Source organism: Ailuropoda melanoleuca, chromosome 15 (assembly GCF_002007445.2).
Source record: "Ailuropoda melanoleuca isolate Jingjing chromosome 15, ASM200744v2, whole genome shotgun sequence".
Taxonomy (NCBI): domain Eukaryota; kingdom Metazoa; phylum Chordata; class Mammalia; order Carnivora; family Ursidae; genus Ailuropoda; species Ailuropoda melanoleuca.
Genome location: NC_048232.1, coordinates 30,299,615 through 30,322,116, shown reverse-complemented (window position 1 = coordinate 30,322,116; position 22,502 = coordinate 30,299,615). Strand labels below are relative to the sequence as shown.

Here is a 22,502-nt window from a genome sequence, read left to right as displayed (position 1 = left end):
CTTACAGGTTCTTTATTGATAGGCAGTAAGTCAAAGTACCCGAAGACTCCAATTAAAATGTTCTGTCTTACCTGACTTCACTCTATAGGAGAAACACATGCTGTAGTGTTATTTCGGAATTCAGATGATCTTGTCGGGTTTGAGGACTTTCCCTTTCATACAGGTCAAGGAACTGTTTGAGGTTTGTACGTTTTGAGAGGTGCTCAGTTTACTATGCAGGGCTGGCCACCTACCATTCACGAAATAATCAGAATTGTTTACCACTCAGTGTAAGTAACTGGTTCGTGTCCTGGGAAAAACAGCTGTTTGCAAACTTGTTACGTTACTGGTAGAGAAGCCTTCGATGCATGAAGACTAAGAATTTATCCGGTAAGTTTTGATATATAAAAAACAAGTTCTTCCAGTGTTGTCGTTTAAAGTCTGAATCGTTTATTGTTAGTCACAGTGTTTTCTTGTAGTGGAAATTCTAGGGTTTTCTTTGTAGTTTTAAACAGTTTTTGTATTAAAAACATGCTTACCTCCTTTGTCAATTATTTTCTTTCAAAAGTTCATTTAAAATGGAAGACTAGTGAGTACTCAGAGAATGTTTTATTTTCTGTTTCAGCAATTTCCAAAATTATTATTAATTCTGTTGCCTAGCTGTTGGAATAGTTGTTTTTCAATTTAGATGAATGATATCAGTGGAAAGAAATCCTAAATATTTTACTTAATTCATCTAAGTCTGTGTTTTTTTAGCATTAGCCTCCCAAAATGATTTTGTGTGTGTGTGGGGGGGTGTTGGAATATGAAACAATAAAAAAGGACAGTTTGTCTTTGATACCATGGGTGGTATCACAAACTACTGATTTTTATCTTATCGTAAATGTTAGAATACATTAGAAGCATTGTGTGATGGAAATAATGTAAAATAATTAAAAAACCATGGAAGTCCTACTGAGGAGAAGCATTATTTTCTCAAAATAACACAGACTTTTAAACTCATTGGTGTTACTATTTCATTTCCATTTTGAAGTAAATATTTTAAGGAATTAGTTTAACATGGGCCTGCGGTCAGACTGGCTGGTTACCAGCTATCCACGATAAATGAGACTTGGGCATGTGGCTGCCTTGCCCATACTTCAGTTTACTCGTTTATCAATCGGTGTGATCACAGAACCTGTTCCTGCAGTGCTGCGTCCAGTGATGGAATACCTGCCAAGGGGTTATTAAAATCATGCCCGGTACCCAGGAAAATGGTGTGTCTTAATATATTGGTTAGAAAAAAAAAATCGACTGCCACAAACAAAATCTAGATTGCTTAAGAAGAAGATACTTCTTATCCATTTAACAAGAAATCTGGAGGAAGGGACGATTGTGGGCGTAGTTCACAGCCCAGCCGACCTCACTGAGGATCCAGATTCCCCATTTGCTGGGCGTCCGACCCAGGGCCTCCGTGGCTGTGTGCTCCAGTTTGTCAGAGCCTCGGACACCACATCCTTGCACAGAGGAGAGGAACAGTGCCTTTGTCTTCTGCATGGTCCTTTCCGAAAGCCGATAAACGTTTCCCACAAGCCCCTTACCCCACCCCAGACAGGGGCCCTTCATGTTATGTTTCCTAGAGTTGTACGACTCACCTGCCAGTTTCTAACTCATGGGGAGGTGTTGGTTTAGCCTAGTTGAGCTTGATCTCCTGGAGCGGGGCCTGTGGATGTGGTGGTTTGTCCTCCCTGAAACACAGCAGCTCATCACTGAGCACAATCAGGGTTCCGTTAAAGCAAGAAGGGAGGCACGGTTAGCTAACTATGCTAAATGTGATTATTGTTATTACAAGATTAGGGGAAATCGGCAGTCCAGAGTTTCTAAACTATGATATATTTAATTGTATTCTAAAAATATCATGTTTTTCTTACTGTTGTGGTTGTAGATGTGTTTTTAAGGAGGTAGTGTAGTTTTTCTTTGTAATTTTGGTATAAAATAGTTTCTTTTTATACGAAAGGAATTGCATTGAGAAGCCACATACTTTTTTTTCCCAAAAGACTCAGCCTCGATTTGCTTCTGTTGAAGTTATCTGAAGCATTTGTTCCATGATAAGCAGGTTTTTAAAACAATAAGTTCTTCCTTAGTTTTTAGTCTAATGTAAATGGCATTAGGTAGTTGATTCCTGAGCCTGAAAACATCTTCCTTGGCTTAAGTTTAAAAAAATGATGATCCATTCACTAAATTTGATGATTTCACGTCAGCAGGATAATTAACCAAACTGAAATCTATTTAACTACACAAAAACAGCAAAAACAGCACAAAATCCATATTAAAACTTTGCCTGGAAGTAGGCACAATTGTTTGGGGGAGAAGAGGACGAAGAGGTTATGCTGGATATATTGTAAATCTAGTCCAGACAGTCTCATTTAATTGTGCATTTATTCCTTTAACCATTTCCCATGAGTCATCTGACTTTAAGGGCCTGATGTCTCTTCTGTGGCTTTTTTTCTCCTTAGTTTTTGCCATTAAAAATGTAATAACAGACAAGCATCACGTAGGTAAAAACAATGTTTTATACGGTGAAAAACAAAAATCCCCCCCCCCCCCCCCCCCCGCCTTTACAATTTGGGATCACCAGGATAGAACTGTCTTGCATGAGTTATGCCATCTGGCCCGAAGAGGTCAACAGAGTTCTAGATTTTATATGCCTTCCGTGGTTTTGTTTTTGCTCTATTTCCTACTAGATTGCTCGTCTCATTATCTCTGTTTTTTTGAAGGCAATTATGACCACATCAGTTTTGCCAGTGGGAATAAACAGTAGGAAGGAAAAGCACAAGGGAGCGTGTTCAAGTGCTGACCTAGTACGCACCCCTGGAAGCTGAAGGTGGCTTTCGCTTTTTGTGGGGTTGATCCCCTCTGAGGGGGTATTGAATCTTTCCCTCTTTCAGAATATTCGTAAGGTACACATTCATATAATCAAAGGTAGGGGATGTATCTTATTAGAACTTTGTACCAGGAATCACTTGGGCTCAAGCTCAGCGTGATTTCCAGAAATAGAAGTCCTGCTTTTCAATGACTAATTCTTGCTCAGAATAGCCTGTAGCTGAATCCTACACCAGGGTCCTCTCAGAAGGTAGAGGCCTGTGTATCTTTCAAAGAGCATCCGTTTCTTGTGACTTCCTTTTTCTGAGCTCTCAGAGGAAGTACAAAGAATTTCTATACTAAATGGGTTGTTGTCATATTGCCTTGAAAAAGTTTTCATGCTTCTGAAATTTTGACTCTGAGACCCAAGAAACAACAACAAAAAAATCAACAAAAGGCTTAGTTTTGATGTGTAGCAATGCTTTAAGAAATCTGAATTCCTTTTAACCATTACCATTTCCCTGACTCTGTGCAGACTATAATTTAATATTGGCAGATAATAGATCATAAGCTGACTTTGTTCTTATGTCCCTACAGTTTATTGCAACTAATAAATTCCACAAAGGAGGAGGCAGGAACTTTACAATACGTTATTGGAGGAATTTAAGGCCTGGAAGTAGAGCGACCTTCAGGGAAATTTAAGCTAATTGGGAGCCTGCCATTTTCACTACCTTGACTTGGTGAACAGGCCTGAAGCCAATTAACAGAAATAGCCAGGAGGTGCAAGGCATTCCAGCCGCCACTTAAGCTCTGTTATAGGGGAATGACTGCCTTGACCTTTAGAGAAAAATCCATGTTTTAGGATTTTTTTCCATCAAGCAAAAACTTTGTCTAATTGGCAGATTATACCGGGGGAGGCAAACTGTGAGGAAAACTACCTTAAATGTTTGGTGATGACACAGTTCGAGTGTGACAATGGGTGTGCACTGTCCTCACCTTTGTCCCCTGGCTTCTGGTCCCCAGCATTCAGTGTCGTCTCAGAGCCATGAGTTTAAGGAACAATGATAGTGCCTTTTCTTCTTATTTTTGTCACTGTCTACAGTCATGATGCTTTTGCTTCAGATTTTTTTCATGCAAAGCAGAACATTCCTGACTTTTGATACTTATTCCTTCTGAAATGAAGATGGCTAATACAGGGACAGTGTCTGTTTTTACATTAGCCCGAGTCAAGTCCTAGATCTTAGAAGTAGAAAATAGCTTGAATGTTAAATAGAAAGCATATTTTTTCCTATTTTTAATTTCAATTAATTAATTAATCAATTATTAAATACGCTTTATACTCGGTGTGGGGCTTGAACTCACAACCCTGAGGTCAACAGTTGCCTTCTTCTCGGACTGAGCCAGCCAGGTGCTTCTTAATAGAAATCACATAGAAATAAAATGATGCTTGAGAATAAATTCCTTTCATTTCTCCTATTCTTAAAAAAGAATTCTGCAACACTGATGGCTTATTCTGGTAGTCTTTAAACTTTTGAAAATATTTATGCTTTATAACTATTCACATGATACACAATGAGTACATTTGACATGTCGTGGGAAAGGTAAGATTCTATGACAGGGTTTCATTTTTGCTTTTCATTATAATTTGATTAAGCCCAAATCTTTGAAGATCTAGGGCAACAATAAATTTTAAAAATTAGAGCCTATTTTGGATGTGTTAAACATACTGTAGTGAAGAAACAGTTTAAAGCTTATCCAGATTTTATATGGGAATGGTTTAAAAAAGAATGAGTAGGCCAGGTGATAAGTAATTGTGGTATTGGGGGTGACCTGATTTACCTTGGAGTGACAGGATGATGGGTGTCTGGGGGGATCAGGTTGTGGGTCCTGCTTCCATACCTCTCGTTGAAATTGGTTTTTCCTCTGACCTGCCTGCATGTGGGGAGAGCCTTTTCCTTTCCCAAGTGTTTGATAGCCTTTTCTTTTTTCTTTTTTCTTTTTTAATGTTTTTTTATTATATTATGTTAGTCACCATACAGTACATCCCCGGTTTCCGATGTAAAGTTCGATGATTCATTAGTTGCGTATAACACCCAGTGCACCATGCAATACATGCCCTCCTTACTACCCATCACCGGTCTATCCCATTCCCCCATCCCCTCCCCTCTGAGGCCCTCAGTTTGTTTCTCATAGTCCATAGTCTCTCATGGTTCATTCCCCCTTCTGATTACCCCCCCTTTCTTTATCCCTTTCTTCCCCTACCAATCTTCCTAGTTCTTATAATAGCCTTTTCTAGATGGAAAAACAAAACCAAAGCCAAAAAACCCCACCTCATTTCACTGACACCTAGAGCCATCCAGATGGCATAAGTTGTCGGTTTCCGAATATGAAATGATCAGACTTTTTAAATTACAAAGTTAGGAGATGGCCTCCTTAGCAATCTGATTACAACAGCTGCAGACCAGTCAGTGAACTGACCACGGGGTTATCTTGCTAAAACATGGAAGGGCTATAGAAGTTCTTATGTGGGCACAGGCAGGGCTTCATGGCATCTGCCTCATTAATAGGACATAAGGTTAGGTTCTGGTGCTGCCAAGTGGTACCTGGTGTGTTTGTTTCTGCTTTAATTCTTTAGCCCATAAATGCTGAGAAACCAAATGACTGCTAGGGTTATCTGGATAAAAATAATCAAAGCCCTCTGCCTCCAAATTCTAAAATTCTAGTTTTCTATTAAAAGGAAGAGGATTTATTTATATTATTTCCTAATTGGCAAACTTCTGCAGAACTTGGACAGAAGCAAACATCGTTGTGTTTACCTCAGCAACAGCAAAAATAGAAACTAAAAACATCAAGATTGTTTTAAAATTAAATTTCATTTCATTATAAAAATGCCAGAGGTTTTCTTTAAGCAAAAACCTTTTATATTCACAATAATGTTAAAAATAAAACCAAAACAACCTTTGAAAAGATTTTTCCTATCACCTGGATATATTAAGGCCAATAGATTCTGTTGTGCTTTAATGACAGTATGTTTATTGCAATGCATGTCTTAAAATTATTTGTGTTTTCAGACACGATGGAGGAATCCTGTATGTGTGTGCCATATTACTTTCCATCAGCCCTACACGTTTTCTACTTTCATTATCAAAGAACTGTGGATGGGAAGCATGAGGCAGAAGAAGGGGACTAGGGCACAGGGACCCTGGTAGACATTCTTCTGAGAAGGACACTTAATTTCCTGAGGAGCCTTGCCATTCACAACCAGGGCCACTTTGGAGACTCTTCTTGTCAGAGCGACAAGCAGCATTTATCCTTCTTTATATTTAGTGGCAAAAAGACACCATGAGCCTGCAGAGTAGGCCTGGAAACCTGCCCTTCCCATGAATGGGTCCTTTTGTCTGACCCGTTACTCACCAGTGGTGTGGCCTTATCTAGGTGGTATGAACTCTGCAGACTTCATTTTCGCTGTGTCAGAATGGGGGAAATAATACCCATCTGGCAGATACTGACTTTGTGTGTGAGGATTAAGTGAGCTAGAACATGTAAAACACAGATCAGTTTCTGGTGTATTGGAGACACTTGTTAGATGCTACTTTCTCCCCATCTTTATTTTAGGTAAGAATAGACTTACTGGTGACACCTCAACAACTCTCTTCTAGTATGGAGGACCTGTTTTATTTTCTGATGTATTATCTTCTCCTTGCATTGGAAGTGCCCTTTGGCATGTGGGGCTGGCTCATTTTCGTCCCTGGTATACTTCTAATGCCCTCATCATCCTTCCAGAATTTGATTCTTGCTTCTATGGCATCTTATCAGAATTAGAATAAAATTTAATCTTTTTAAATCATCTCTGGTTCTTTTCTGAAGAACATAATCTGACACAAAAATGACATTAGCGTTAATCTCTGTGTCTGTGGCCATTTTTTATATTCCCTTTTGTTTTTGGCAAGCACGCATGGCTTAAATGCAATTAAATCTAAGAATACATTTAAGAATGCTAAGTGTCATACAAGGGCTTCTGCTTGGCCACTGGCTAAGCATCTGGGTGATGTGAATGGAGTCAGGGAGGCACCATTTGACTCACCCACTTTTGGAGTAGGGTGTGCAATTTAGGGGGTCCTCGTCGATTCTCCCGGCCCTATTTATTGCTTGTTTGGCCTATGGAGCTAAAAGCCCACAAGCAGCAGGGAACTGAGACAGAAATTCTACCCGGTGAAAAATCTGTGGTGGTATGTGGATTAACCTTCACGGGGAATCTGTTAGTAGCTGGTGATTTTCTTGCCTGTGAATACAGCTGCTAGAACCAGACGTTTAGAGCATGCACTATGGATAAAGATACATTTTCATTTTTAGCTATGACCCTCAGGTGCCTTTTCATATTTTCATCGCAGGTAGTCTTAAAGATTTTTGTTGTGAGCTGTGTGATTAACTATGACGATGAAAAGAATGCATGCTTTATACTCTAACTCTCTTTATTCCCACCAATCTGTATGTCATTTGCTTTTGAAAATTTGTTCTTTATTTCTGTGTTTGGTGAACAGTGGAACTGCTATTCTTTAAAAAATACTGGTTAAGAAATTACATTAACATTTTCAGCTTACAGTATGTTGTTTTCACTACCCATTTTCTAAAGCCCATCTGTACAAATGGAATCACTCAAAAGCCATTTTTAATTTTGGAATGTTACCTAGGTAGGTANGGTTTTTTTTTTTTTTTTTTTTTTTTTTTTTTAAATCAGTCCTACACAGGCTTTTTCCGGTTACCTTCAGCATGGGTCTGAAATGGTCCTGAAAAATGGGCTGTTTTAAGTGCTAAGCCATTTTGCCCAATGGTTTGATGTTTTTCTTCCCCCCACTGAGGTCTGTGCCCCATAGTATTTTCACTGGGTCTGTTGTAAATGTGTGATCCATTTTTTTTCTCTGCTCATGTGCCTGAAAAAAGGCTGTTGTGAGCTTTCTTTAATATTCGACAAATTCTAAAGATATTAAAGTACTGAAAAGAAACATGTAGCTTCCATAACATAGCTCTGATGTTATGGGAGGGGGGTTAGGATAGGCTTTTGGGTTTCATTTCATGTTTTGTGTTATTTATACTTTTCCATAGTAAACACATACAACTTTTGAAATATTTTTTTTTTGTAAACCAGACTTCATAAAATTGTAAAACTGAACAATTTTTTCTCTTTTTCTGCAAATACCATACTTCCCAAATTATAAGATAAAATTGCAATGTCGGTATCAATTGGAATCAAGGTAGACCCTTTGAGAAGCATGTCTGTTCATACCTTTGGTAATCCCTTGAATTCTCTCAAGTAATCCATTAACTGGCTGTGATTTAACATCACAGGCCCCTGAGAAAATAGAACCAGGATTAGTAGTATCCTTGTATCTCCACCACCCTTTACAAACCTCCCTCCTCGGACCTGGGAGAAGCTTCCCAGGCCTCTCAAAGGCTGACTGTTGTCACTTCTCCTCTGTCTGCCATCCCTTCTCAGTCTTAGGACTTGGCTCTTTCATTCAACTCCTCTTTGCACAGTCCTGACTGTGTGTCTGTCTCTCTGTGCTAGATCTTTCTATCAGTTCACCCTCCCCCTCCCCACAAACTTCTGGCTTGCTGGCCCTCCCGATTCACAGACTTGGTTCCTTCTTATCTTTCATGTATCCAGTCCTATCCTCTCCCTCAGGAGACATTTCCTCGGCCCCATTTTTGAAAGAGCGTGATGTCCCTGCTGCCTTGATTGTCCCCTCCTCTCTCACCACTCTTTATAACGTTTATGTCTGTCTCCAGGCACTGAAGTAAAACAGGCATTGTTTTGTTTGCTTTTGTTTGGAGCTCTTAGTAAGCTTCCATGAATTTTTGGATGAATAAGTGTGATAAAAAATTGAAAGGAGAAAGTGTATGATGTCCTCACTTTTTCGGATTTCCTATATTATGGGTAGATTCTTTGTTAGGTGGACTAGATTTTATGGTGCCATTTGATATGATCTTGTGATTTTCATTAATTGTGAGCTAGAAATTGTAGATTATAAGTAAATCGGAGAAAACCTGTTAAATATTAAGACACATGTCTATGGAAACTTAAGAAACAGTCATACTTTTCAGTCACAGCTGTTGGATTCATCATTGTTTGTCACTTAGCATCCGCACATGGCAGAAAGACTGGAAAAATGTTTCAGACTAAAGGTCCAACAAAGAAGGGAAAAATCAAGGTAAAGCAATGTTCCTACTTGAACTTGATGATATGATGGAGAGGGCAGCCTTCCTTAGGCCCAGGTTGATCTTTCTCTGAGAATGTCTTGTAATTGAACATGGATTTAAGTGTTAAAAGGTGAACACTATCAGTCTGTTAACCAACAGGCTGTCTGTGTCCTAATGATTTCTGCTGAACTACAGTTGCTCACAGCAGCCCAGGGAAGCCACCTGAGTGTGTAAAAGCTTTACAGAGGAGGTGATGGTATCGAGGCTAAGAGCTGCCTTGACTTAAGTGAGCCTTAGTGAGACACAGGGAAGAACAGGCCTTCCAGAACGTTGCTATGGGCCCAGCCTAGCCATCAGTTCTATTATAGTTCCAGAAATATTTAATTATCAGAAAATAGTAAATTTGTTCATGACTGAAGTGACAGATGAATTTTCCACTTAATTAGAAAAAAACAATATTTGAATAAACCGTTTGATTATGTTTAATAGTTTATAAGCAATTGAGTTGAAAGTAATATGGTTAATATTCTCTTCTAAGTATGTTTATTTCATTTGAGAGCTGTTTTTTTGCTGTTTTAGATTTTTTTTCAGAGAGTTCTGAGGGTTTTCATTTTCATTAGAGTGAATATGAATTACATCATTACTTTGGGACCTCAAGCTGGCAAAGTTTTATTTTCTTTTAGAGGTGAATTTTCTTTTTCTAGGAAAAATGGAGTTTTGGTACTCATGTGTTCAATATATAACATATGGGTGTGATGAATTCTGACTTACCATTAGCATATTGTACCTAGTTTGTAGCCTTTTGATATTATTTTCTTCATTCAATTCTCTGAGTATAGCTTCTCGGTTTATGAAACGAATATTTGATAGAATTAGATATTTGAAATGATGAAATTGAGTTAGAAATTATTTTCAAAGAGAGAAGAAATATCATTTGTTTCTGATGGAGTTGTACAAAAGGTTTTTTAGTTAAAGGAATTGATTCTGATAAGAAGGTGACACCACACAAGCTTGTAGAGAATTTAAATTTTGTTAAGTTAATGGTGAGAGGTGTCCCCGTTCATTCCTTCCTATCCTCAGGGCTCATTAGGCATCTAAATGAGACAAATGCTTCGAATTAGAGGGTCTTCCCTGTTACGTTGGAAGACAGTATAGCTCATGGATATAAAGGGATGAAATTGATAACACTATTTTTTTACTTTTACTTTTTAGAAAATGTTATTTATTTGATTTTTGCAAAGATCATATACTCAGTTCCATAATCAGATATTTCACGTGGACCCACAAAATGCTGCGTTCCAGTCCCTAGCTCTCCTCCCCATATGTAACCCCTGGTACATGTGGATCCTTTCAAATATTACCATTCTTTTATGAGAAAATGTGAAAATTTATCTTCTTTTCATGTATTTATGTAAATACTATCTACCATATTCTGTGGTTTGATTTTTTTTTTTCTTAATATGGCTTGGCAGACTTTCCATAGCAGAACATAAAACTTGTCTCTCTTTGAAACTGTTTAATAATTTTCCTTTGTTGGGGCGCCTGGGTGGCACAGCGGTTAAGCGTCTGCCTTCGGCTCAGGGCGTGATCCCAGCGTTATGGGATCGAGCCCCACGTCAGGCTCCACCACTATGAGCCTGCTTCTTCCTCTCCCACTCCCCCTGCTTGTGTTCCCTCTCTCGCTGGCTGTCTCTATCTCTGTCAAATAAATAAAATCTTTAAAAAATAATAATTTTCCTTTGTTGAGGTGGGCCATTGTCTGCTGATTAGCATTTGGATTGTTTACTGTCTTTGCTATTGCGAACAATATTGCAGTGAATAACCTTTGTTCATAAGCCATTTTGCATTGAGTATCACTTGGCTATATACCTAAAGATGTAATAGTACATTTGTGGATTTTTACAATAGTATATAGATTTGTAACTTTGATGGATATTTCCAAAGTGATCTCAAGTAGATGTTGGGCCAGGCTATACTCCCGCCAGTAATGAGGGATTGTTGACAACGTAAATCCTCTTCTTCTTTTATCACTTATTAGGACTAGGCATTTTTCCTTTCTTTCTTTCACTGTTCCACTGTTTGATGGCTTAGATGGGTGTTCAAGGGGTCCTGGTTGATTAGAACTGTCTCTGTTTCTGGATGTACTGATTAGTTTACTCTGCAAAGCAGCTGGTTTAGATTATTCTTGTTGTTTCCAAACTTCTCTCTCTCTGGTGTTCAGAAAGTTAACATGGTAAGGTGTTGGCATCTGCAATTACAAGTGAAAATATCAGAGATCGCTATAAATGCAGTGATTTCCTTCTCAATTTTTTAGCCGTAGCATCAATATGTAGATTAGAAATGTGTATACACACAGTAAAAATATTATAGGTACCAAATGGGAGACTGGTGAAATTACATTTAAGTGTTTAGAAAGATGGAATGCGTGTCCCTATTCAAAAGGCCTTTCACCATTTGTGATGTTTGGTTTTGGGTACTTTGTGTCCATTTTTCTATCTTTTACACGTAAAGTTGTGATTTATTAAATGCCATAGTTGACATAAATGAATACAGAATCTAACTTTCTCCAAGAAAATCTTGTGTTAGTATGAGTATGTGCTGCTCTATGAATGTGGTGGTTATTACTGAGGCCCTTTTCACTAAAGAGAAAACATAGCTGGGGTCCCGTTGCTTGCATCGTTGACCGGCCTGTGACATTTTGAGTATTATTCCTCACTTTTGCTATTTCTTTTCACTGTACCTCCTGTCCTGGAGATTCTCTTTCTAAATGTCTCTCAGACCCCTACTCATTCCTCTCCATCCCCGTTCTCCTTCCAAGTTCAGGCTGCCATCCACTCCTTCCTGGGTCCCTGCAACAGCAATCGCAGTCATCCCCCTGTCACCCCTGTCTCCACTGAGGTCAAGGCGATGTGACATGAAGAGTCGTGCTTAACACCCTTCAGGGTTTTGACCATCCTCGGCATCAGTGAGGGATGAAGTGGTTAACAGCTAGCTGCTTGAAGCCAGAGTGACCTGGGTTGGAATTTCATAGCGTGTGTTATGCTGAGCAAATTCCTGACGTTTCTAAGCCTCAGATCAGGTTTCATAACTTTCTAAGATGTATTTCAGAAGATCAGAAGGATTAGATGAGACAATTCCTGTAAAACTTTTAAAACAGTACCTAACACACCATAAACACTCAGTAAACGTTAGTTTTGGAGCTGGCGTTCTTCTGGTGATGAGGTCTTCCTGACGTTACTCTGTTGACCTGTGCAGCTCCCGCTCCGGTGTGCTCCCAGGTTTTGCCAGCTCTCTGGAACTCATTCTGGCTTCCAGACTCCTCCTGCGTGTGCATCTCCGGCCCCCTGAACAAGCTGGCCTGCTCTTCCCCTTTCTCCTGCCAAGTCCTGTTCTTCTGCTCCCTGCTTGGGCATCTCCCGGCTCAGGACATTCTCCTGACACCTGCTTCCTGCAGCCATTACCTTGTCCATACGCCTGCCTCCACCAAAACCAAAGTAAAGTGTGTATAGTGGTTTCTCACTCCTTTTCCGTCGTAGCACTTCCACGGTTCATTATGATCACGTGTTTTTCTTTCTCTCTTAATGAGAGCATGGCCCATATCTGTGTCTCAGGGTTTTCTTTGTGTCTTTCTTTTAGTGGCAGCGTGACTAAACTGCGGGTGGCGTTAGATCCCTTTCACGACGTTGCCATCTGCGCGTACCATACTTTCACTGCATGTGTTTGTAATTGTAAGGGGCTATCTGCCTGTAATTTGTGTATCTAAAACTGTACTTGTCCTAAAACATTTTTATAGCAAGCATTTGGGTAAAGAATATCTTATTCCATTGATAGTATATCTTTCCTCACATACTGAATGTTTTACTTTTCAAGAGTCTCTTCCAGATTAAGTTGGAGAACGTTTGAGGGGAGGGCAAAGAATGTCACATTATATCAGCAGAAATCTAGGCTTTTGGACTTACTCGTATTTTAAGTCCCTGGAGGGACTAATTTTCCTGAGAACTTTGTATTTTAATCATAAACAGACCCGATTCACTAATACTTTTATAAACCTTTGGCTGAGACTTTGGCATTAACATTCTGAACTCTTAGAAAGAGAAACATACTTTTGTAGGTTGGCCAAGAAAAATAGGTCTCAATTCAAATAAAAATAATGTGTTTGTTATTTTAAAGATATTTTTCCATTGAACTGTGTTTTAAACTTTTTGCTAATTTAGTTGTCTAATGTTGGACATGGCTTAGGCGGGGATTTGAGGTATTTTCTGTGCCTCAATATAATAACTATTTGAATTTTAAAAACTTCACTTTTGACTAGAGAGTAATGTATTAGCATGTATTAGCATGTACATTATTCTTTAACTTAATTTTGTTGTGGATTATAAAGAGATACATCCTTTGTCTCATTTTCTTAAGTATATTGGAAATGGTAAAGTATACAGGGGATTTTTATTGATGGTGAAAACATTTTTTTCAGGTACATGCGCAGTTTTTCTCCTGCTGTTAATAAGTGGCTAAACTAGCACTTTGAATCTATTGTGTCCTTGGAAGACTTGCCCTTGGCTTCTCTGACATTCTGTTTCTGAGCTCACTGGTATTATTTACAGAAAAATGTCTGTCTTTTGCTCTGCCTGTGTGCATGCAGGTCATTTCTCTAGATGAGATTTTAAATGCTCTTTCTTGGTGTGATCATTCAGTTTCTGTTCCTGTCTCTCTAGCCTGTGCTTGCCTACAAATACTAGCTGATTCCTTCTCTCCTGGACGTCTTTGAACTATCTTGACACTTTTTCCCAAGCAGAGGGCAAGCGGTCCCTAGTCTAAAGGACAGTGGGAGTTGAAACTCCTTATTCTGGAGCTGACTCTGCATCTAGCTGCGCAGTCCATCACAGCCTCTGGGAGCCAGAATGACCTCCACCCCCTGTGAAATTGCATGTTGCTAATTCCCAAATATTTCCAAAACCTAGAAAATTCTGTAATTGTTTATGACCTTCTCATTTTTTGTAATTTTGCCGTTAGTCTCCCACATTTCAAACTTACTTTGTTCTTCTCTTTCATGTTTTACCTGTTGCCAGGTATGACATATTATGCCTTTACTCTTGTGTGTGTATATCTTTCTACTTTCTTAGCACCTCTTCTCATCCCAGCCATATTCCTCTTGACCGGACTGATGTAATGTTTATCTCCCTCTACCATCTGTTTCTTTTTTAGTCGATTCTGCATATTCCTATTTGCATTATCTTTCAAACCACCGCTTACATTGCATCACCCCCAAGTTTAAAAGCACGAAGAAAGTCCCTATTGCACTCTGATTTAAAATTAAACTCATTAGCTTGGTATTCTATGTACTCTGCAATCCAAAATCCAATTTAACTTTTTTAGGCCTCGTCTCCTACCATGATCTCATGCATATTCTGTACTCTGTTGGACTACTCTTCCTTCCTTTTAAATAACTATTCTATTCCTTTTGCTCAGATGTCCCCCCACCTTTTGAATCAATATTGTGTCATTAATTAATTTAATCTCTGGTCATGTGTGCATTGGATGCTTGCTGTAAGACATTGCTGTGCTTGAAAATGGAGTGGTTGGGCCAGGAATATTAGTCAAGGAGACAAAAATTGGATCCAAGTTCATACTTCTTAAATGGAAAATTGAATAAGCCTCTTAATTTTCAGTGTCTTGGAGTAGCAGAACCTGGATTGAAATGGTCATTTATTGAAAAGTAATATTCTAAAAGTATCTTTGGGAAAATGTGGTCAAATTTTGAGGAAATCCAAATCATTTATTTCAGTTAATAATCTTTCCAGAAAATACCAGTTTTTATCACATGACTTAGATATTATTTTCATTACTTCTGAGTGAAAGATGTTGTGGTGCTCCCTCTGTGGGTGGAACCCTATGAGCAAGTGGTGTTGTGTTCCCCCAATCAGAAAGCTTAGAATTGATTCCCTCTTTGAGGGATTTATTAGTCTGACCTGTCTGAGCTGCCATTTCCTTATGTGGGCATTTGAGGAAGTTCCCTCTTTCTTACTAGTACAGTTGTTTAGAAGCTTTAATGACCATGCCACAGTGGTTAACAGCTTATGCTCTTGACCCAGAAAACATTAGATTTCTATTGCCGTTAGCTGTGTGACGTTGGGCATGTGGATTTGAGTCTTTCCTGTTTTAATTTTTCTTATTTGTAAAACAGCAGACAGTAGAAACCTATCTGGTAGACGTTAGTAAAATAATGTAGCTCAACATGCAGTAAGTGTTACTTTAATTACATAACTTACTAATCAAAACCTGATATAAAATTTATTGTTATCCTCTGCCACTCACCCTGTCCTAGTGATTGCTATAAAATTTCAATAGTCATGTTCTGTCATTAGGAACTCAACTTGCTTCTTATCTTTCACTATAAGGTCTTGTTAGAGTAATAAGAAAATTACCTACAACAGTCTGTTGTACTGTAAAAAATTTTAGATTATGCTTTTTTTTTGTATTTGAAACATTTCTGAAGTATATAATCAGTATTCTTTGTATCTTCCACGTGTATTAGGTGGTTCTGCTTTTTATATAATTATATATATGGTTAAAATCCTTTGACAATAAAAAAATGTAGCCAAGATATACATCAGCATGTTTTTCTGATTGTAGTAGAACTGGAAACACTTAAATAAGGTGTTTCTCAGTGTCTTATGAAGAAGTGCAAGCGTTACGGCTAAGCTTCTCTTCTGTAGGCAGAGCAGATTTCTATTTACTTGGAAGTGCTGTTATGACTTGCAGCTATAATGCTTCTCATGTAGGTTGATCTTTTATTTGAATTCAAAGAGGTTGAAGGAAACATAACTAGAACTACAATTCATGAATATATTCCTGTTACTTTGATTTGTGGGTATTTTGTCCAGTACTTAGGCTATAGAAGCGTTTGGTCTCCCGGCTTCTGGGATTTGGCTACATATTTTTTCTTCCTCATTCAAATTAATCGTCTTTTTTACGTTCTACACTGTAACCACTTTTGGCTCTAAAATATAAAGAGATTATTTTATGATATTTTCTGTTTCAAATTTATTTAGAACTTTTACAAATTAAGCTGCATTTTTTAAGCATTTTACTCTGATTCTAGAAACTAAGACTATATCTTCTAAATAAAATTTCCATATATATCCTTTGATTTCTAAAGAAGTAATTTACTGTGTGTTCTTTTTCTTAATCACTTTTAGCCTGGGCTACCGTTTTTTTCTTTCTTTAGTACAACATTTTACGTTGCTAACAAATTTTCGTTGATTTTTCCATAGTTACTTTGTGTGTGTGTTTGTGTGTTTAGAATAAACTAGCATTTGTTCTTTCTACCCCCACGCTCCCCACCTACCTTTGTGGTTTGAATCAGAGAGCCTCTGGCTCTGTATCCTTGCTTGATTCTTTGGTCCGTTGGCTGGGCTCTGACCTTTCTGCCTGTCGTGTCTATAGGACAGCGTCCTATTCCTATCCCAGACAGTGAAGGGCCACACCAGTTTCATCTTTATTTTGAATAATTCTTTTGTGCATGTCTGTCTTTCATTTCCAAACTAAACTGTTAGAAATAAAAGCAACTTGTAGAATTTTATGTATTTTTAACAATAAAACAGTCATAGGGGCGCCTGGGTGGCACAGCGGTTAAGCGTCTGCCTTCGGCTCAGGGCGTGATCCTGGCGTTATGGGATCGAGCCCCACATCAGGCTCCTCTGCTGTGAGCCTGCTTCTTCCTCTCCCACTTCCCCCTGCTTGTGTTCCCTCTCTTGCTGGCTGTCTCTCTGTCGAATAAATAAATAAAATCTTTAAAAAAAAATAAAAAAAAAATAAAACAGTCATAGGTATTTGTGAGTAGACAAGGAGATTGGTGACTTTGGGCTCTTTGCATTGTCTCTAATCTTACTAGGCCAGTTCATAACAAGGATCCTGTAAGTCACACTGACTTAAAAATTCCATAATAACTGGGGTCAGGGGGAGCTGGGACAGGTTCCTCTTCAATTAGGCTTCCTCTGGGGAAGGTTGGAGCAGCCATGGAGGTACGCTAGTGGGTAGTTTTATTGCCTAAAGGCATGTTTTTGACAGTTGCCCACCTTGCAGGACTCTGGTCTACCTGTCCTCTCTCTCATAGCTAGCTCTGTTTGCCGCAGCATATTCCGAGTCTTTATCCAGTTCTTCCTCACTTCCACATGCCAATAGGGAGTATTTGACTGTTTCTTCCTTCCTGTGCCATACAGCTACCAACTCTTCCCCCCACTGCCTCTTCCTAGCCTCTGTATGGCTTGGATCACTCTCATTCTCTTCCCCGTCATGGTGTGACTAGTCTTTTAACTAGAATTTAATCACAGCCTTCTACAATTCTTCATTTTGTGAGGCAGGTACATTTGCAAAGAAGAGCATTCATTTGAACAACATGAATATTTCCCATTAAATTTTGGCTTCAAAGCCAGTCTATTCTACATTTGAAAAAACAATACTAATTTTCCCTTTTGTTTTTGTTTAAATGTTTCTGTAGTATTGATTATAGGCATTGGTGCTCAGCATGGACTAAAATAATCCAGTCCTGCTCTCAGATACCTTATAATCTCTAAGGTCAAAAGAGGACTGGAATCACTGTCCTGTGGTGAAGTAACAGAAGAGGGGTGAATGGCGTCATGTGAACATTTCAGGGGGATGTGACATTTGGGCAGGTATTCAGGGACTCTGCTCCAAAACACTGGGACTGCTTTGGATAAATGGTATTCACTTTGGGTGTTGAAGGAGCATAGCGGGAACCTGGTAGAACAAGGTTACGGAAACATGAAAATTGAGGTAATTTTTATTGGTCAGTAATTGGTTTAGTGTTCCTTTGTAGACAGTTGGATATTAGAATTTAAGTCCAGACTGTGAAAGTATCCAAATGTATAATTGGAGAACACAAAAATTGGTCATGAAGAAAAGGGGTTGAGTCTGTTACATTGATTTAGAATACTGGTTTCTTTAACATTGAAGCCACTGATTTGGGAAGAGAGAGCCCCATTAGAATGATAAGAAATAATGTCCTAAACTCAGGCTGTTGCAGTAGAAGTAGAAAGAATAAATCTGATGGATACTAGGAGGTAGAATCAGTTGGTCTTGGTAATAATCAAGATGTGATTTCCGATGATTAAGACATTAAATGGCTCTGGACAATTTTTGGAGAATGAAGGGACATGCACCAGATTTCTAGAAGGTTGAGGAAGAAATAGGAGGTGTAAAACATGGAACGCTAAGAGAAACAGGAGTGATATGTTTTGTTTTGTTTTGTCTGGTTTGTTTTTAAATGATAGGAGGGGTTGTTGCCTAGTTGCCTGCTGATGGGAAGAAGCCATTGCTTGTTTGATAGGGCTGTTTGCTCAGAATGTAGAGTTAAAGAGAATCTTGATTACCTTGCATTAATAAGCCAGATTTCATCATGTTTCATATTTGATTAGTTCCTTCTGGAGTCTTTCAAAGACCCTTCTGGTTTCTACTGACCTAAATGGTTTTGTGTTACTGGAATATATCTTGTTGTCTATTTCTTCCAGCAGATATGCTATAAATATATTAAATAACACTGGGCTTGATTTTTTTCCCAAGGGATTCTATTAAAATCCCCATTCATGCTAAGGAACTTTTTAATGTTTGTTTGTTAGAAAATATGCAATGACTCATGATTTTATTTTTTACCTTATGCATGCATTGCTCATTGTAATGGGATGATCGGACTATTTAGCATCCGGCTTTTGCTTTCTCGTCTCTTGTTTTTCCACTATTAAGTAACACGTTAACGCGTAAAGCATTGTATCTTATGGTATATAACACTTGAAAATATAGAAATATATGAGCTTTCAAAATAAAAGAGAATTTAAAGGTTAATCTTCACTCCGTGGTGAGCTGCTTTTTTCTAGATTAATATCGCTTAGGGACTTCCTATAAATAAGAAGATAAAAATTGGACCAGTTTCATAGGTACTTTTCAGTTTCCCATGTGATTGTAAATTTACCAGGTTCTTAATATTTGAACTGTAATAACAATTCTGTGAATTAAAAAAAAAATCCTTGTGATTTTTTTTAAGGTGGTCTGGAATACCTCAGTATTTGTTACATAGCTTTAACTTCTTGATTCTTCAGTTCTCATAGAAACAATTTTAATAATAAAAACGTGTTGGCTTTCTTTTTTTTAAAACCCCAAGAGTGTATGTGTGTGTGTGTATTATATTGGGATAATTTTTTGGTTAATAATAATTACAAGATCTACAGTATCTTGAATTTTATTGTTAACTTTTTTTAAAGTAGGAGCTTGTTTTTTTTTTATTCTTGTTGAGATATAATTGACATATAACATTATGTAAGTTTAAGAAGTACAAAGTATTAATATGATACGTTTGTATTTTGCAGTATGATTAACACCATAGTTTTAATGAATAACTCTTCCATGTCACATAATTAATCATTTCTTTTTTTGTGGTGGGAACAATTAAGATCTAATTTCTTAGCAGCTTTGAACTTTGGAATACGGTGATGTTCACTGTGATCACTGTGTTGTGTGTTAGATCCCCAGTCCTAAGCTCTTTATATGCTTTGTCCTTGTGCAGAGCCTATGAGGTAGAGTTTCACATTATTATCTCCATTTTTCTGCATGAGACACATGAGTCTTAAAAGTCCTTTAACTTGCTAAAGGTCAGAAAACAAGGGCAACAATTTGCATCCAAATGTAGGTTTCTCTGGCTCTAAAACCCATGCCATTGTCTAGTTTACTATAACTGCATAGGCAAAGATAGATTCCCCATAAACTGACATTCCCAGGGTTGGGGTGGGGGTGTCCCTGGATGTGCTTTGTGAAGTCTGTGAGGTCTGTTCCTTGAATGCACATGCTCTGTTAGGGTCTTTGCTCTGGTCCTCTACCTGGAATGCTCTTTCCCTAGACACTCCCTCCTTAGCTCTACCCGGTCCTGTGAATCTTTGCTAGATTCCCATCCTCTCACTGAGTGCTTTCCTCACCTCTGTGTGCGGCTTTGACTTTAACTGCTGCATCCGCTTTTTCTACCTTGTCCGTTCCCATCTCCCCTTACTTTAATCTGTCTTCTATAACACTTTCTCACATGCACATAAGTTACCTATTTATTACACTTTTTGTATATTTTTTTGCCCTGTCTATTAAAATAATTTCCAGGAGGAAAGAAATATTGTCTGTTTTATTCACTCATGTCTCAAATGCCTACCACAGTGCCTGGCACATCATAGGCATTCAGTTGTTGAATTGATAAATTAGTGGTTAGATGGATTTCAGAACTCCTTGAATTCATGAGGAAAATATCTTGTCTGATGAGGTTATTCCTAGGAAAAGCGCTCATTGCTTTTATCAAGTTCTCAGTTTATCAGACTGAGCCAAATGTCTACCCCAACCATGGAAATGAAAACAGTAATTTGAAAAGATAATCTGTACTCCCATATTCATTGCAGCATTGTTTACAATAGCCAAGATGTGGAGGCAACCTAAGTATGCATCACTGGATGAATGGATAAATAAGATGTGGAGTGTGTGTGTGTGTATGTGTGTGCGCACAATGGAATATTATTCAGCCATAAGAAAAATAAGCACATCTTTCCATTTGTGGCAACATGCATGGACCTTGAGGACATTATGCTAAGTGAAGTCCAGCCTAGAAAGACAAATACCATATGTGATCACACATACATGTGGAATCTAAAAGAAAAACAAAAACCAAATTGCTAGATACAGAGTGATGGTTACCAGAGTCAGGGAGCTGGGGATTGGGTAAAATGAGTGAAGGTGGTCAAAGGTACATATTTGCAGTTACAAGTAAACCTGGTGATGCAATGTATAGCGTGGTGAGTATAGTTAATAATACTGTAAAGTATATTTGAAAGTTGCTAAGAGTAGATCTTAAAAGTTCTCATAAGGAAAAAAAAATATCTGTAACTATGTGTTACGATGGATGTTAACTAGACTTATTGTGGTGATCATTGTACAATATATATAAATACTAAATCATTATGTTGTGCTCCTTAAACTAGTGTAATGCTCTATGTCTGCTATATCTCATCTGAAAAAAAAAAAAAGATGGGTTCCAGGTTTTCTGCTGTATATGGTCCGTAGAGATCAATAATACAGAGAACTAGTATGTACTCGTTCAGTTTAAACTTTTCCTTGGGATCACTTTGAAAAGATAAATTGTGTTTTGTATTTTAAAATTATAGATTGAAGAGTGACAAAATTCATGTCCAGTGTTCACATTGTTCTAACGTTATTGTATACATTTTTGACCGTGTGAGTCAGCAGGCCCAATAGTGGGAGTTAATACTAAATTAAATGTTGTACGTACACATTTTAAATGACCAGTTGTAATCTAGTATCGTCTTCCTGTGAATGTGCACATATGATATGTCTCGATTCAATTCCACAAGAATTATTATACATGTACAATATGTTATGAACTATGCTAGGCATGGACCGTCTCCTGGTCAAAGAGCAGAGTCATGTTCTCAGTCATGTAAATGGCTGTGATGCTGTGTAACAGATAACAGGAGTGTGCATGCAGGTGTTCGTGTAGCTCAGGTTCCTGAGTCCTGGGCTCATGATCGTGAGCCAGTGGGTCATCTGTGTCATTCTCTTGACAATCGCACACTCTTGTTTTGCCCATCTGTGCCCTGGTTGTTAAAACTTTGAGTGCTGTTGATCAGAGTACATCATTTAATAAAATGGGTAGGAATAAAAATTCCTCTTCACTTTAGTGTATTGGCTTAATTAAGCCTTTTTAAAGTAGTTGTCTTCTTATAAATAGATGCTCATCTTCATTAGGAATCATGGGAATGCAAATTAAGATATTGATTTTTTTGGCTATAGTTTAGCAAATATTAAAAATACTTGTCATATCGGGGCGCCTGAATGGTGCAGTTGGTTAAGCATCTGACTTTTGGTTTTGGCTCAGGTTTGATCTCAGGTTGTGATCTCAGGGTTGTGAGATGGAGCCCATTGTCCGGCTTTGTGCTCGGCACAGTGTTTGCTTAAGTGTCTCTCTGCTTCTCCCTCTGCCCCTGTCCACTGTGTGTGCTCTCTCGCTCTTTCTCTCTCTCAAATAAATAAATAAATCTTTAAAAAATACTTTCCATATCAAGTATTTGCAATGATATGGCTCCGTAGCGGCACTCATGTACTACAGGTTGACATGTAATTAATGAAGCCTTTCTGAAATCACTTTCAATCAATCAATATATGCCTTCGATTTCAAAATTTTACTAATGGGGATATTACCCACAGAAATGTTTGCACATGGATAACTATGATATTGTAAAATAATGGAAACAAGTTACTGTCGCCCATTAATGGAGAAGTGGCTGTATTAATTATTTTATACTTGTACTATAGAATACAGCCATTGAAACAATTGAGGTAAAAATACCTGTGTAGATATTGGAAGATTTCTAAGACATGCTGTTAAGTGAAAAGAATAAGTTTTACCGAGTATATATAGTATGTTT

The 22,502-nt window shown here is 38.1% G+C and overlaps 1 protein-coding gene across 12 annotated transcripts in view; it reads left to right on the top strand.

Annotated features, from left to right (window-relative positions):
- Positions 1-22,502, top strand: part of PARD3 (par-3 family cell polarity regulator) — a 656,403-nt gene that overhangs the window by 325,127 nt on the left and 308,774 nt on the right. The gene's annotated exons all lie outside the window — the stretch shown is intronic.